The sequence below is a fragment of the Panthera leo genome, chromosome D2, assembly GCF_018350215.1.
Source record: "Panthera leo isolate Ple1 chromosome D2, P.leo_Ple1_pat1.1, whole genome shotgun sequence".
In the NCBI taxonomy this organism is placed as follows: Eukaryota; Metazoa; Chordata; class Mammalia; order Carnivora; family Felidae; genus Panthera; species Panthera leo.
Window position 1 is genome coordinate 57,781,206 of NC_056689.1, and position 15,203 is coordinate 57,796,408.

General features: G+C 42.5%; 1 long non-coding RNA gene across 4 annotated transcripts in view; it reads left to right on the forward strand.

The window, feature by feature from the left end:
• LOC122202249 overlaps positions 1-14,906 on the forward strand; it is a 31,224-nt gene extending 16,318 nt beyond the window's left edge. For 3 of the 4 annotated variants that reach the window (XR_006194545.1, XR_006194543.1, XR_006194542.1), the window contains 2 exons: positions 10,925-11,061; positions 14,203-14,906. This is a non-coding gene — a long non-coding RNA (uncharacterized LOC122202249). Of the gene's footprint in view, positions 1-298; positions 448-1,918; positions 2,233-10,924; positions 11,062-14,202 lie in introns of those variants that run through there. The other variant, XR_006194544.1, reaches the window with a different exon arrangement.
• Positions 14,907-15,203: the final 297 nt, after the last annotated feature.

Here is a 15,203-nt window from a genome sequence, read left to right on the forward strand (position 1 = left end):
CTCAGATGCGGCTGTGTTTCCCGACCCCTTACTTCTGAGGGACCTCGGCTTTGAAACACTCAGACCTTCTGGGGGAGGGTCTCACCGAGCAAAGGCCAGGTGCAAGCTGCACTCAGGAACATTTACGGGACCATGCTGCTGCCGACGCCCAGAGACTAAGGCTGGGTGCCAGCCCGCCCCAGAAAAAGTTCATGCGATTGTGTAGCAGCAGAATTTCAGGGATTATGGAAAATCACAACACACATCTGGCACCAGTCTTCACCCTTAACGACCTTCTTCCAGCACCAGCGAATGCGGCCATTCTCTGGGGTCTGCTGGGACCGGGTGGCCACACAGCTTCTACCAAATGTCCTTCCAGCAGAGGAACCTTGTCTCCCATGTGGCCCAAAGACCTCCGGACTTCACTCTGCTCCTGGGGATTCACCCTTCTCACCAGAGCACTGCCAGGTATTGAGCTGTGGTGTTTCGGACTCTGGACTCCCCCTATTTATAGAGTCTTCATGGAACTTAAACCCTCTGCTTTCTCTTTTCTCCCTTTTTTGTTCAGTCCCTGCGGCTGTTTCCACTTTTCCACTTTCTCTCCAGCTGCTTTTGGGGGGTGCTTTTCCAATACTCTCCTCTCCGTCTCCGTCCTCTGTCAGCAAGCAAAAACAGCTTCCTGCCCTCCGCCACTTCTCTCTTCGTCAGTTCACCTCTCCTTGCTGCATACCTGCTGAGTTCTGTGGTTCAGGTTGTACAGATTGTTGTGTTAATCCTCAAATCAGTTTTCTAGGTGTGCAGGATGGTTTAGTATTGATCTGGCTGTATTTCACGGACATGAGATGCAAAAAAGACTTCCATGCTGTTCTGCCATCTTGGCCCCTCCCCAGAAGTTATAAAAATTCTTAAATTCCCCTGCCTGTCTCTCTCCTCCACTCCATTGCCTATGACCCCATCCCCAGAAATACCATTGTTAACAGTTTGGTATATATTTCTATGTGCATTTTTCTACACATATATAAACATAGTTCTTAAATGAAAAGGATCATATTATCTGCATTGTTCTGAGATCTGCTTCTTAAAGCAAGTAGTAGTGGCCATCTCTTCATGTCAGTGTATGTAGCTTCACCTACTTTTACTCCTCCCACATGCCGGCCCACCATATGAAGGTGCCACTATTTCTTTGCGGTCCTCCGTTGATGGCCATTTGTATTGTTTCAGTAGGGGGTAGTTTGGCGCTTTTATTCTATAGAACATGAGGGCCCCAAAGAATGTTGTTTGGCCTCAGCTTTGGATTGAGCATTTTTCTGAGTTTGCCATTGTTTGCCCTTATGTTTCCTCCCTTTTTGAGCTTGGTGGATGCTTCTCTCCTGCTGTTCCCTCTAATCCGACAACTACTCCATGTAAGGTATGTTTGTTGCCTTAAGGATCTCCTTACAGAGTCTAGGACTCTTTGGAGGAGGTAGGTTCAGCAAATAAACAAACTATTGTTCTAACTTTACATTCTTATTCTAGAGGAATTTAGAGACACTGGAAGTTCTCTTGTTATCTGGGAATCAGCTTTAAAACCTCCTTGTGTTTTAACTGTGCTTTGCATTTCCCTTTAAAGAGCACTCTAGACAGAGATGAACTGAATATATTTAAATTGAAGGTATATCCTATAACTTCAAAGAGCTTATGTCTCCTACAGTCTATTGGGAGGCAAAATTAGCTGGGGAAACAATTAGAGACCAGTTGAGTGTTAATTATGTGTTACAAGCCCCTGGGCACCAGAAGTTCAGGGAAGACAGAGCTGGGGCAGTTTTCTGCTTTCAAGGGAAAAGCACTTGAGCTGGATTAGGAGGCAGGAGGTGACATTCAGAGAAGTCTAGGCAAGTGGAAGGCTTTTCAAGTACCTGGTAACTTTTCATACCTTTTTTTTTTTAATCTTTTTTTTTAGTTTTTGTTTAGGATTTGCCTACCCACATGAGAACATTAGCTTGATGAGGGCAGGGACCGTGCCTTGTTCATTACTGAACACCCAGTTCCTGCAACAGTGCCTAGCACATAGTGGCTGGCCAAGGGGTACAGGAAAAAATGAATGAAAGAGCAAATGGCCATAGCGTGTGTGCAGAGCCATAAGAAGACTGGCCTATTTGGAAAGAAGGATGTCTCCTTGAGGACTGGGGGGCTCTCCAACAGATGAGCAGAGGAGCACCTACAAGGGCCTGCAGGAGATTCAAACCATGTGGCGAGTGAACCTAGCTGAACAAGGTATGGAAGCCACTGACAACTGCAAAGTAGACCCTGTAGAGATTGCGATAGGGGACTTGAATTTGAAATTAAACTAAAGCGCAGACAAATAAAATTGTTCCCCACTGTGCTTGGTCAGCCAACAGTTATACTTAAAAAAGAAAAAGGAGGGTCGCCTGGGTGGTTCAGTTGGTTAAGCATCCGACTCTTGATTTCAGCTCTGGCCATGATCTCACGTTTCATGGGATTGAGCACCATGTTGGATTCCGTGCTGACAGCACAGAGCATGCTTGGAATTCTCTCTCCTGTCTCTCTGCCCCTCTTCCCACTCACACATGCATTCGCTCTCTCTCTCTCTCTCTCTCTCTCAAAATAAATAAATAAATAAACATTTTTAAAAAAAGAAAAAAAGATTTGTTCAGTCTTTGTTAAGAACCCAGTAAAATGTTAATGTGATCACAATACTTTTATTAATACTTACTTTTTAAGCAAATATGCTCATCTCATATGAACCAGTTATTGGCCACAACATGTTTTGCTTTGTTGTTGTTGTTGTTTTTACATAAACTATTGTTTTCTAGGTCTTTCCATCTCATACTTGTACAGTTGATTATTGGACCTAATGCAGTGCGTCACATTCTTGGCACATCCTATCTTATTGATTTTAGACCATCTTTCACCTTATGGAATTCACTTTAAACCTTGATCCTATCATCAATCACAGTTATTCCTCTTAGCTGGGTGTAATCCATATAGTGATCTGCAATCCCCCAAGCATTTGGATGCCTCACCATAATTTGGAGAGCTCAAAGTGGCCAGGAAGCATTTACCGGCTGACACACCATCAGCCAAGTGTAAGAAAGAAATGATGAGGGTGGAGTTGGGAAGGAGTAACTGCTGGAATTCCAGACTGAAGCCACACCAGCCCCTCCCGTTTAAGCAACCCAGAAAGGTTTCTTCTAGGAACCAGCATTTAGAAGTAAAAGGGGGGGAAATAGTTTGACATGTTTTGAAGCCGGCAGAATTTGAAGCCAAATTTTGGGGGTGAGAAAAGGATGAGCCCCTCACTCCCTGGTGGGCAGATGTCAACTTGACTTAGAATCGGGCTGTTTTGAATATTCCTCGCCTCTAGCTGTCAGGAATAGATCCTCAGGTGCCTGGGTGGCTCAGTGGGTTAAGGCTCAATTTCACCTGGGGTCATGATCTCATGGTTCATGGATTTGAACCCCAAATCGGGCTCTGTGCTGACAGCTCAGAGCCTGGACCCTGCTTTGGATTCTGTGCCTCCCCCGCTCTCTCATGCACGCTCTCTCTCCCTCTCTCTCTCTCAAAAATAAATAAACACTAAAAACATTTTTTAATAAAAAAAAAATAGACCCCATTTTGGTGTTGTAGGACGCTTCTCCCCACTTAGCCACTTTCCAGGTTTTTCACTAGAATTCTGAATCGCTGAGTCTCCTATGTACCTCTCCCTGCACTCTGCCTCTGCTGTAAAAATCAATTACAATTGGCTTATAGCTCCAGTTATGGGTACATGTTCCATCTGCTCCCAGCCTGCACACCCTCCCACTGCACCACTGCCCACTCCTCCGCCTCCCCCACTGAACCCCCTCCCCATTAACGCTATCTTCCCAAGCAGCTCAGGAACACAGATGTTTTCACCCCTCGCTCCAGCACAGGGGTATTTTCCCAGTGTCTCTGTGTGTACGCTCCAGGCACCGTCTCTCTGGGGAAGGAGAGAGTAAATGTTTTCATTCCAAACCCTCAGGGTCAGGTCTTGTTTGTCTAAACTGTGTTTGTTGCTGTAATTATCAGATTAGCTGATCTCTGGCAGCAAGTTGGGGGCCAGGGGAGGGGGAGTATTAACCCTTTGTAGGATGGTTGCTGTGCTCCATCCTGGGAATCCCTTCGGGGGCAGCTGTCATTTCTCTTCTAACCTGGAAGATTTGGCTAGAATTCTTTTTGCCAGCCTAATAAGCCTCAGTAATAGTCTCTGAGTTAGTCCAGTCATCCAATGGGCTCCACTGCTTAGATCCAAAAGGCATTTAGCAGAGACACGGGGTTGAAAGGACATCTCTCCCGGGATCTGCTGGGAAAAAAGAAAGGGAGCTTAAGGAGGATCCGGATAAGTAACTCAACAAAGGGTATGGGTATCTCTCAGTCCCAATAAGGAAGCCAGGAGTGTGCACTGTATGGCTTCAGCTTGTCCACCCACCACCACCACTCCCTTAGCATAAATGCAGTGAGACTATCCAGCCCCATTTAGGCTTGTTTGGGATTTTCTGTTGTTCAAAAAAATATCAAGATCATTTTTCACCACTGCTATTTAAACAACAACAACAACAACTCAGTTGTCTCACCTTGTTCAGCCATTCCCAAGCCTTAGTCATAAGACTCAAAAGGCTGGTCATGTCAAGGTTTTCTCATCTGCCCTTGCCTCCCACCCTCAGCACCACTGAACTTCTCTCTTGTCTCCAAAGATGCCATAAGCACAGAGATTGCTCTCTCCTCTCAACTCCAGGAGGAACAACTTCTTTGCATTTTCATTATCTATTTTACAAATGAATAAATCTTATCTCTTCAAACGAGTGTATCGTTGAGTCCCACGTGTTGGTCACCTGGTAAAGGACCTAAACATATAAATAGCTTAGTAAATACCTGTTGATAGCATTTTTCTAAATGTTTTTGCCATTTCTCAGCCCTCAGTTCCTTTCTGTTTTGTGTTTGACTTTTTTTGTTAGTTTGATTGTTTATTTCTGGAATGGTCCTCCAATTTTTACTCGTCAACTTAGTTTCCCTTCTTCACTCCAAACACACACACACACAAACAGGGAAGCTAACATTTACTGAGTGTCTATATACCTAGCACTATGCAAACTTATTCCATGTGCTTTCCAAATATCTTGTTTGACACTCAGGTTGGCTTGTGAGAGAAGTGCTATTACACAGAAGGAAGTCGAAGTTCAAAGGACTAAATCACACACACACACACACACACACACACACACACACACACTTCCACAACTGTAAGTGGTAGAATGAAGATTCAGCCCCAGGTATGTGTGACCCTAAAATGCACACAAACCCCATCTTTCTAGCTAGGAAGTGGAGAAAAGTTCGTACAACTGAGGAAAACACACTTTTGCCCAAAACCTAACTAAAAACCAACCAATCTCTCAAGTACTTTTTCCCAACAAATACAACTATAATTATATCTATATTAAAAATAAGGGGTGCCTAGATGACTCGGTTGAGTGTCCAACTCTTGACTTCAGCTCAGATCATGATCCCAGGGTCGTGGGATCAAACCCCAGGTCGGGCTCCACGCTGAATGTGGAGCCTGCTTAAGATTCTCTTTTCCTCTGCTCCTCTCCCCCAATTGCATTCTATCTCTAAAAATAATAATAATAATAATAATAATAATAATAAATAAAAGTAAATAATAAAAAACAAGAGAAACTTAAACCCAACAAACATTCTGAATAATATTCTGTACAATAAAATCGTTTGGGAATTACCTTAGCATTAGTTATAAATTGAATTTGATTTATCTGTCCATGTCCATACTGTTTATAAAGTTGTCAACATTTGAAGGCAAGTATGATTTTAAAATAACCGATGCACCAAACTCATATTGAGAAAAAGGCAGCTGCTGACATAGAATATTCCTGTGTTCTGAGAGGACAAAATCTTTCCTCTTTATGAATATTGCCAGACCTAGTTCCAAATGTAGATTGGAAACAGAGCTTCTTGGGAAGAAATGTTCACAGTCAGAGTTGGGCAGGAGTTTCATACTGTGCTCCTGGGTTGTACCAGAAGCAAAATTTAGATGGATTTCCATCAAAGCAAACAGGGAGGCAGCTTGCTTTTCTCCCTCCAGAGAGATGTTCTGTTCAACATGTAACCAGAAAAGATACTATCCATCTCCTTTTCTACCCAAAGGTCTCCTCTCCATGACACCTGCCCTCCCACTGTTTCTTATATCCTTTACTACAGGCCACCAAAGGAAAAAGATCCAACAGATCTTGAATTAGTCAACCAAACTGTGTTTGGCAATTGTTCTGATAAGAGTCAATGGCAATGAAGTTGAAATGATTGTTTTGTTCCAAAACCAGAAATCTCACTTTAACCTGGAGAGAAACTCACTTGGCTACATTCGAAAAGTTTTTAAGTATACTGGGAAATGAAAGGACAGATGATACAAGTGCTGAAAGGAGATTCAAAGAAGGGCTTATTTTAAAAGATAAGAAGGTAGGAAAAATAGAAGGGTGATTTTGGCACCTTTATGGCTGAGTACTAGCCACAGGTAAAGCAGAATGAGGCAGAGTATTCCAGAAAAAGAATCTCAGGTTCCCTACATACCTTCCTTGATCCTGGCTCTAAATAGTGAGCTTGTTATTAAAACACTTGAGGTCCCATTCTACCACTATAGCTGGGTGACCTAAGGTAAGGCAGATAACCTCTCTGGGATTTATCGGCAAAGCTGGGGATTGGACCAGATGACATTTAGGTTCCTTCTCTTGTTGATGTGTCATTATATTCAAACCCCTTTAGGGAAGGAAATAGGAAAGTTATTTAGAGAAATCATATTTTCTTGATTTAACATATACAAATGGCTAGAATAATGTCTTGTGCCTAGTAAGTCTACAGAAGTGTTAGACATTATTATGCCTGATGATGAGGCTGACGAGGACGGATCCCTGCACGACAAACACATTTTTATCTCTACATCTGTAAATTTCAGGAAGACAAACAATCCAGTATTCTGATAATTTTAGAGCCCTTTCTCTTGCAAAGAACTTGATTGGAGGGGAATGACCTGTAGCTGCTGAGAATTGAGAATAACTGTCATTCATGGACGGATAGTTTGCTAAGCAAACCACCACCATGACCAAACATGAGAATGTTTTCTTTGAAAATTCAGCTTTCTTACTTGGCCATGAAATGGACTGGGCTGCCTTGGGAAATAGTGAGTGTCCCCTTCCCTGGATTCAGGGATGCAGACATCAGGGGACAGGGTAGACTACATTGACTTTGAAAGAACTTTCTGCCAAAGTCTCCATAATTCCAAAGCAAAGTGTACCAAATATTACAAAGTGTCCCAATGCCTGTAGGCTGCAGAGTAGCTGAGGCTGGGTTTCCACCAGAATATCTCATCCCATAAAAGCATAACATCAGTGGCATAACATTGGCTGGAACATCTTGCATCTTAATCAATGAAGCTGTGTCTTCTAAGCCTTTAGTTGAAATGTAATTCATGGAGAGCAGTACTGAGCAGTATCCTAGCTCATTCTCTCTTTTCAATGCTGAGACTGAGAATTAAAAACACTAAAGGAATAACAGAGCTGCACAATAAGAGAAGGGCCAGAACCCAGAGCTCTGGATTTTTCCTAGATCTTCCTCTCCATGAAGGGATGGAGTTATCTTGGGCTGAGGATGAATAAAAACTCATATGTGGCATTAGAGCAAGATGGATGGCAAGTAAGACAGAAAAGGAAATAAGCAACCAGAACAGAAGGGCAAAAGGGCAGGAGATAGAGAGTTGGAGAGGCAGAGGGAGAGAAAATAAGGAAGTGAAGGGACTTTTCTAAAAAAAAAAAAAAAGTTTATGCTCAGAATAAAAGAGATGTAGAGAGACATTTCAAAAGGAAAAAGATTGCAAAGAAAGATGGAAAGATGCATCAAGTACTAAGAAATTTAAGTGGGAGAAGATAGGGAGAAGAGACCTCCTGTCTACTCCCCGAGGATCTCAGCCTATCCAGCATGACACCAATCAGTTGTTAACATTGTAATTAGGAGCAAAGCTTCTGTCCAGCCACTTTATATCCTTTACCCCTGCCTCTCTCTGGAGGGCTCCCTCCCTCCTTCCACTTCTCTCCATTTCCTTCTTGACATCACTGTTATCACTCTTTGTTGACTGTGAGGTGGTTGGTCTGGAGAACCTTCAATGCCTTCCAACCCTCTGAGTCAAAAACTATTTTTGCTTTCATATTTCTTTCTTCTTTCTGTCTATGCTATCTCCTTTATTGGGATCTGGGGTTCAGGGAATAAAGTGAAGACAAGCAATGGGAGTGGGGAAAACTCACATGACAGCTTAACTGTATGGCTATTCTTCAGCCATCTATTTTTTCTGGTTGAAAAAACCCTGGAAGAGTTGATTCCAGAGAGTTTGCTTGTTATCAGGTATTAGTCACCACTAGAGGCAGAAGCCATGTTTCAGGAAAGCTAAATGTTATTTTATTAGCAACAATAACAATGATCAACTAAGTAATTTAATAGTACTTAAAGATAAAACCATAGAACCTGCCCTTGCGGGGCTCACAAACCAAAAGTGATAGCCCTAGGTCTCTCCAGTGCAATAATAATCATCACTGCCTGGTATGGAGCACCAAGGTGCTGGGGACAATGGTGAGCTTGTGACATTCATCAAGTTCTTTAATCCTCGTAACCCCAGTGAGGCAGATACTGTTGTCATCCCCACTTTATGGATGAGGAAGTAGAAGCCTAAAGATTAAGTGATTCACCAAGATTCTTCAACCTGTGACAGATTGGGATTCAAATATGCTTGGAGGCACTTTACTAGACTTCCTCCGAGAGTCCCCTTTCTGCAACAACCAGAATCCATTTAGTGACTCAAGATTGGCTGCAAGAGGAGTGAGGTCTCCAGATTCATCTCACTTCTATTTCAACACTTATTTCAAGGATTCATGCTTGAGAGCCACTCCCAAGGGCCCTTTCTTCCTGTGTCACCTGTGATCTAACCTGCTTCAACCTGTCTGTTCCCTCACCTGTCTGAACCTGCAGATGCCCACACTGAGGGATCTGTGGCCCAGGTTCCTCTCTCTCTTCCCCCCTCTCCACCAATCTACCCACAACCCTAACTACATCAAGCCTTCCCAGCTATGGTGGTGTTACCCCCAACTAACTGCACATGCCTCTGACCTTTGAGGTTCCTATTTGCTGCCTGTCCTCTTCATAAATCTAATGAATGATTGAATCAAGGAACATAAACCTCCTTCAAGACATGAGATTCTGGGGCACCTGGGTGGCTCAGTTGGTTAAGTGGCCAACTTCAGCTCAGGTCATTATCTCATGGTTTGTGAGTTCAAGCCCCATGTTGGGATCTGTGCTGACAGCTCAGAGGCTGCAGTCTGCTTCAGATTCTGTGCCTCCCTCTCTCTCTGCCGCTTCTCCATTCACACTCTGTCTCTCTCTTTCTCTCTCAAAAATAATAAACAGTTAAAAAAAATTAAAAATAAGTTAATGAAAAATATTTAAAAGACACAAAGTCCTGCTCTCTAGAATCTTGTCCTTCAATCCAAGGCATGGTGTCTTTTTTATAAGTACTTTCTGCCCATAGCAGCAATCCAATAAAAACCTTCACCTGGGGTCTGTGCTAATTTGGAATTTAAAATCACTAGCTTTGAGAGATTATACAAAGCATTCATGTAACCAGGATTTGGGGATAGAAGAGGACATAAATATTTTTATATAACAACTATTAATACAGTTATTATAAGTCACATTATCAGTTTTTACTTTCTCTAACACTTTTTTTTAGCTCAGTTTGAGGATTACAATTGCCTGAAGACTATAAAGTAATATTAATATTAAATATTATAATTCAGACTTTTATTTTTTTAGACCAACTTTCCCCATGCCTCCAATCCTCTGCCCCCTCCCCACCTGCCCCACTTCCTCCAGGCATCCCCAATGGTATAACCTATATGAATAGGGCCAGGTATCCTATGAATACTCTGTAAATATTAACCAACTGACTGTCTAAATGAATTAATCTATTTGCTTCTGATATAAATGCTTTTTCTGTCTCTCAAATTCAAATCATTTCCTCTCCTTTCACTAACATGGGCATTCATGCATTCAATTCAAACAGCTATTTACTTAGGGCTGTTAAGGACTCCACAAATGTGCAGCTTGGTAATGGTGCAAGGCAGTATGAGAACAAGTCCTCATACTAGGGCCACTGCAATAGGGAAATGGAAAGAATGTGAGCCCTGACCACAGCAGACCTGCGTTCAAAGGCTGCCTCATTGGTGCAGTTGGAGTACTGACACCTAATGCATAGGGTCATTGATAAAAGTGAACACTTTGGGATGTTGTTGAGTGCTGTGTGCATTTACCTCTTCAGTCCTCTCAGATACCCAACATAAGAGGGAAATGGGACACAGAGGGGTGGGATGATTTGCCCAGCCTGCGATCTCACCACTAGTGGTGGATGCTGCTGGAAATCTGAACACACTCTTAACTCTTCCTTGCAACGCCTTTTTTGTGGGCATGTCTTCACATCCCATGCTCTTCTCACACTAATGCTCAATATGTTAGTTTCCTTTACCAGTTCCCCTCCAAGAGAGGGCAGTAGGTTCCAGGTGTCACGTCACTTTGATGTTGGAGAGATGTGAGGGTTCTGGCTCTAGGAGCAATGGTCCATTTGGCCCCAGACCCACTGTTGGCCCAGGAAGGATGAAGGAGTCAAAATTTGGCTTCTTTCCCCTTGAGGAGATCTGGAGGGCAGATGGGGAATAGAGCTGCAGCCAGATCAATCCTCAGCCACTCTGGAAGGACTGCAGTTCAATTATGAAAAAGATCCCCCTTTTGTCTTTCCTGGTTGCAATTTGATTTGGTTTCATCTTACATTCACAGTAAATGTGCCTTTACTTTTGATATGTTCTCTCCTTGCTTCTGCTCAAAACAGGGAAGATGGGAATTTGTCTCCACCCAGGCTGGCTCAAGGAGAGGATCGAAGTGTCCACTGGGTTAGGTGTGGTGATGGCTGCTGGAGAATTGGGGTGAGAGCAAGACCTGGGCAGCTGGACAGGGGAGACAGAAGGGGTGAGTCCGAAAGCTCTGATGACCCATCTCTACAGCAGAGGACTCTACTGCCAGCTCTCACTAGCAGGCTTTTTCAATCCCCACAAAGGGATTCAGTGCTCCAAGGGGTCGGAAATAGAGATATCCTAATGCCTTGGAGTAGAAGGAAAAGACAGGGTGCAGGCAGTGTAGTACAGAAAGAAAGACATTACAAAGCTTTGGAGCCAAAGACACCACCTGAGAGATTTGAATAAGTTACCTAACTCCCTCTGAGTGTCCCCGTGTATAATGGTGGTGATATACAGACCTCTTAGGGAAGCTGGGTAACCCAGTGAAATTATGTTCATAAAGGGCCTGGCAGAGGAAGTAACCCTTGAGAAAGCACCCGGGGAGGGGGGCATGGAACATTCAGGCTACAGCCCCAATAAGTGGTAGAATTTGGCTTTTGCTAAATCCTACCCAAAATGTGGTTAGGCTAAAATTAACTAAAGTTAGCTTATTTGGGAAAGAAAAAAGAAAAAAAGCTGCAAAAGAACTCCACTGTCACGGAGGGTAAAAATGGAAAGGCACGTTTTAGGGGAAGAAAAAAAAAAAACATTGTAAATCTAGAAAGAAATATAGAGTACCTCAATAGAAAGTCTAAATTTAACCATTAAAAAAAAAAAAAAAAAAAGTCCAGATGCCTGAGGTGGGAAAAAATTTTGCTGGCCATTCAAGTAAGATGTTTATAATGGAAATAGAAAAGAGGCTATTAAAGAATGATGGCGGGCGCCTGGGTGGCTCAGTCAGTTAAGCGCCCAACTTCACCTCAGGTCATGATCTCACGGTTCATGGGTTCAAGCCCTGTGTCGGGCTCTGTGTTGACAGCTCAGAGCCTGCAACCTGCTTTGGATTCTGTGTCTCCCTCTCTCTGCCCCTCCCCCGCTCATACGATGTGTGTGTCTCTCTCAAAAATAAACATCAAAAAAAAAAAAAAAAAGAATGATGGTGACAGTAAGGTAAAAGAAAGCGAAGCCCACATATGACTCCTGACTTTTTTTTTTAACTGTGGCAAAATACATATAACATAAAACTTGCCACCTTAACCATTTTTAAGTATACAGTTCAGCAGTAGTTATTGTTGTGAAACCGTTACCACCACACATCTCCAAACCTCTTCCATCTTGCAAAACTGAAACTCTGTCCCCACTAAACAGTAGCTCCCCATCTGTCTTCCTCCAGCCTCTGACAACCAGTGTTCTACTTTCTGTCTCTATGAATGTGACCACTCCAGATACCTCATAGGTGGAATCGCACAGTATTTTTCCTTTTGTGACTGGCTTATTACACTTAGTATCATGAATTCCCAACATACATATATTTATTTTATTATTATATTAATGATATATAAATATCTATTTATATTCATATTTATATTTTCATATATATATTCTGAAATCATTTGCAAAGTGATTTAAATAAAAACTCAGATCCTAGAAAGCTGACATGATATGATGCCAATTTCTGTGTGGAAGAAATATAAATATGGCTCTTCCCAGACCTGGAGAAAGGAGTGGATGCAAATGAAGTGTGAACCCAGTGAAACCCCAAATGCAGTCTTCAGGACCAGAGATCTCCATCCCTTTCTTGAATTCTTTTGTGTTGCCACAAGATAAGAGTCCAGAGGGGTGTTGACCTTAATATTCATAGCCTTTCCCTTCATGTTTTCTGTAGGGTCCATCCCGTTATTACCCTTCCCAGGATCTTCACTCTAGCTCATAATAAACAGGCAGATAGTCAGTTAGACAGATCATACTTACTTAGAACTTGCCATGTACCAGCTACAGTCAACAGTTTAAGTGGAGAGTTGTTAAGAGGAACTTGTAGTGGACACCATAGTCACCTCCCAGATTGGCTCCTTTCTCTCCTAGATTATGAAGCAGCTGTGGAATTCAGAATCTTCCTTCAGCTCTTGGAGTGAACTTTGGTTTAAGTGAATCAGTAAAGTCCATCACACTGGCCACAGTGACTGGTTTGGGAATCACTCCATACCATAATTCTGGTTAATGAGACATGTTCACAGAGGTGAACCAGGAAGCCCAAAGTTTCAGACATCCCACATTGAGAGAATAAACAGTGTTAGTATGAAGGCAACACTATGGCCATCAAAGTCCTTGATGATATGGTTCACCTAATTCTGGATCTGTATCACCTAATCCTGGGGCTCACCCTAATTTCCCTCCAGTTATCTGGGCCAACAAATGCCTCTTATTGTTTAAGCCTCTTGAGTTGGATCTTCTATTATTTACAATTGAAATCATCCTAACTGATCACTATAGACTGAATTGTGTTCCCTCCAAATTCATTTATTGAATCCCTAACCCCAATGCAATGGTATTTGAAGATGAGGTCTTTGGGAGAAAATTAGGTTCAGACAAGGCCATGAGGGCAGAGCCTCCACGATGAAATTAGTGTGCTTATAAGAAGATACAGCAGAGAGCCTTTCTCTCTCTCTCTGCCCTATAAGGACATAGCAGGAAGGCAGCTGTCTGTAATCCAGGGATAGACCCTCACCAGAGCCTGACCATGGCAGCCCCAGGCCTCTGAGATGAATTACAAGCAAGCTACCTTTGGGGGTCTCTGAGAATGGCAACATCACTTATGTAAATAAAAATGACAAAGAAGAGCAAGGAGGAGGAGGGAAAAAGAGGTGAGAGGTAGTGTGGTGAAGGATAATCCATTTCCCTTGTTACCACCAGAAGGGAACAGTGAAAGCATCATCAGAAGTCTGGGAAAGGGCCACAATGGGTCCACATAGAGCCAATAGCTTCAAAATCTTGTATTTTTATCATAAAAAATTTGCAAATTCTGTGTTCTACTTCATAATGTGCCTTTACATTTTTTATATCAAGATGTGAGAAAATCTTGAGAAGTGCCATTTCATCCCAAATCTTTGAAATAATCGCCTGGCCCTACCCTTCCTATCCTGGCCCATTATACCCCAATGTGAGTAACACAAATGCATCAGAAAGAGCGTTGACCTCGAAATGTTCAAATCTGAGTTCTTTTTCCAATTCCATCCTTTCCTAGCCATGTGACTTTGCAAAACCACTCACCTTCTTTAATCTTCTCTTGCCTCATGAATAAAAAGAGAACATGACATCTTTTCTGCATTTCTCACAGGGCTGGCAAGCTCCAAGGAATTAATGTGAGAGAAAGGACTTGGGAGACCAGGAAACTCTGATTGCCATGGCCCTGCAGGGTGGTACCAGTATTATTCCAAGACCATTTTGGAAGTTTCCCCAGCCTAGACTAACCCATTCTTGAACTAACCTTTCCTGTTTATTTCCATACCTGTTTATCCAATCCTTGCACCTGTGTTAGGAAGAGGAGTACAGAAAGCAAAAAGAATGATAAAGGGCTATTTATAATCAGCTGCCAGTGGAGATAAAAGTCATCTTACTCTCTGTGACTTGGCATCCCTTAGTTCCCCCCATTTCTACATCTTCCACCCTTATTATGGAATCTCAAGTATCCCTGTTCAGAAGAATTCTGAGCCTGTATCCCCTGCACTTGCCTTATGAACAAATCACCTAAGACATGGGGTAGAGCAGGAAAGACAAGCTGGTTTCATCTTCAGCACCAGCTCTGATTCACTGGTTGCTTGAAACACTGTATTAAGAAGTAACAACAACAACAACAACAACAACAACAACAAAGTCATTCAATGGGAAAGTTTGTAGAGATGGATTAGAGACGCCTGCGACAGGCACAGAAAGTGAGAACAGGAACACATGTGCTGTCACTGGCCACCCCTGGTTTAGAGGCCTAAGATGAGTCAACTCTTAAGTATGCACCAAATATTGAAAGCTGGAAGGTTTCCAGAAAAATCTCAAATGCAAGGATTTTCACCCTTGGGGTCTTGGATTGGTGGGGTATTTATAAAATCAGTAATAATGGTTTATGTCTTATTTTTAATAGTATGAAGGGCCAACTCCTTGCCTCTGATGGGGTTGACTAGGTTAACTAAATGCCAAGTTTCTTTTCTATTGGATAGAATAGTATCAACTGTATTCACTGACCCTAGGTGTATCACACTAGTCACTGTAACTTACATTTTTGAAATTACAGAAATTTTTGGAATATCATTGGCCAACCAGACAGTCCAGCATGGAACTCATGAA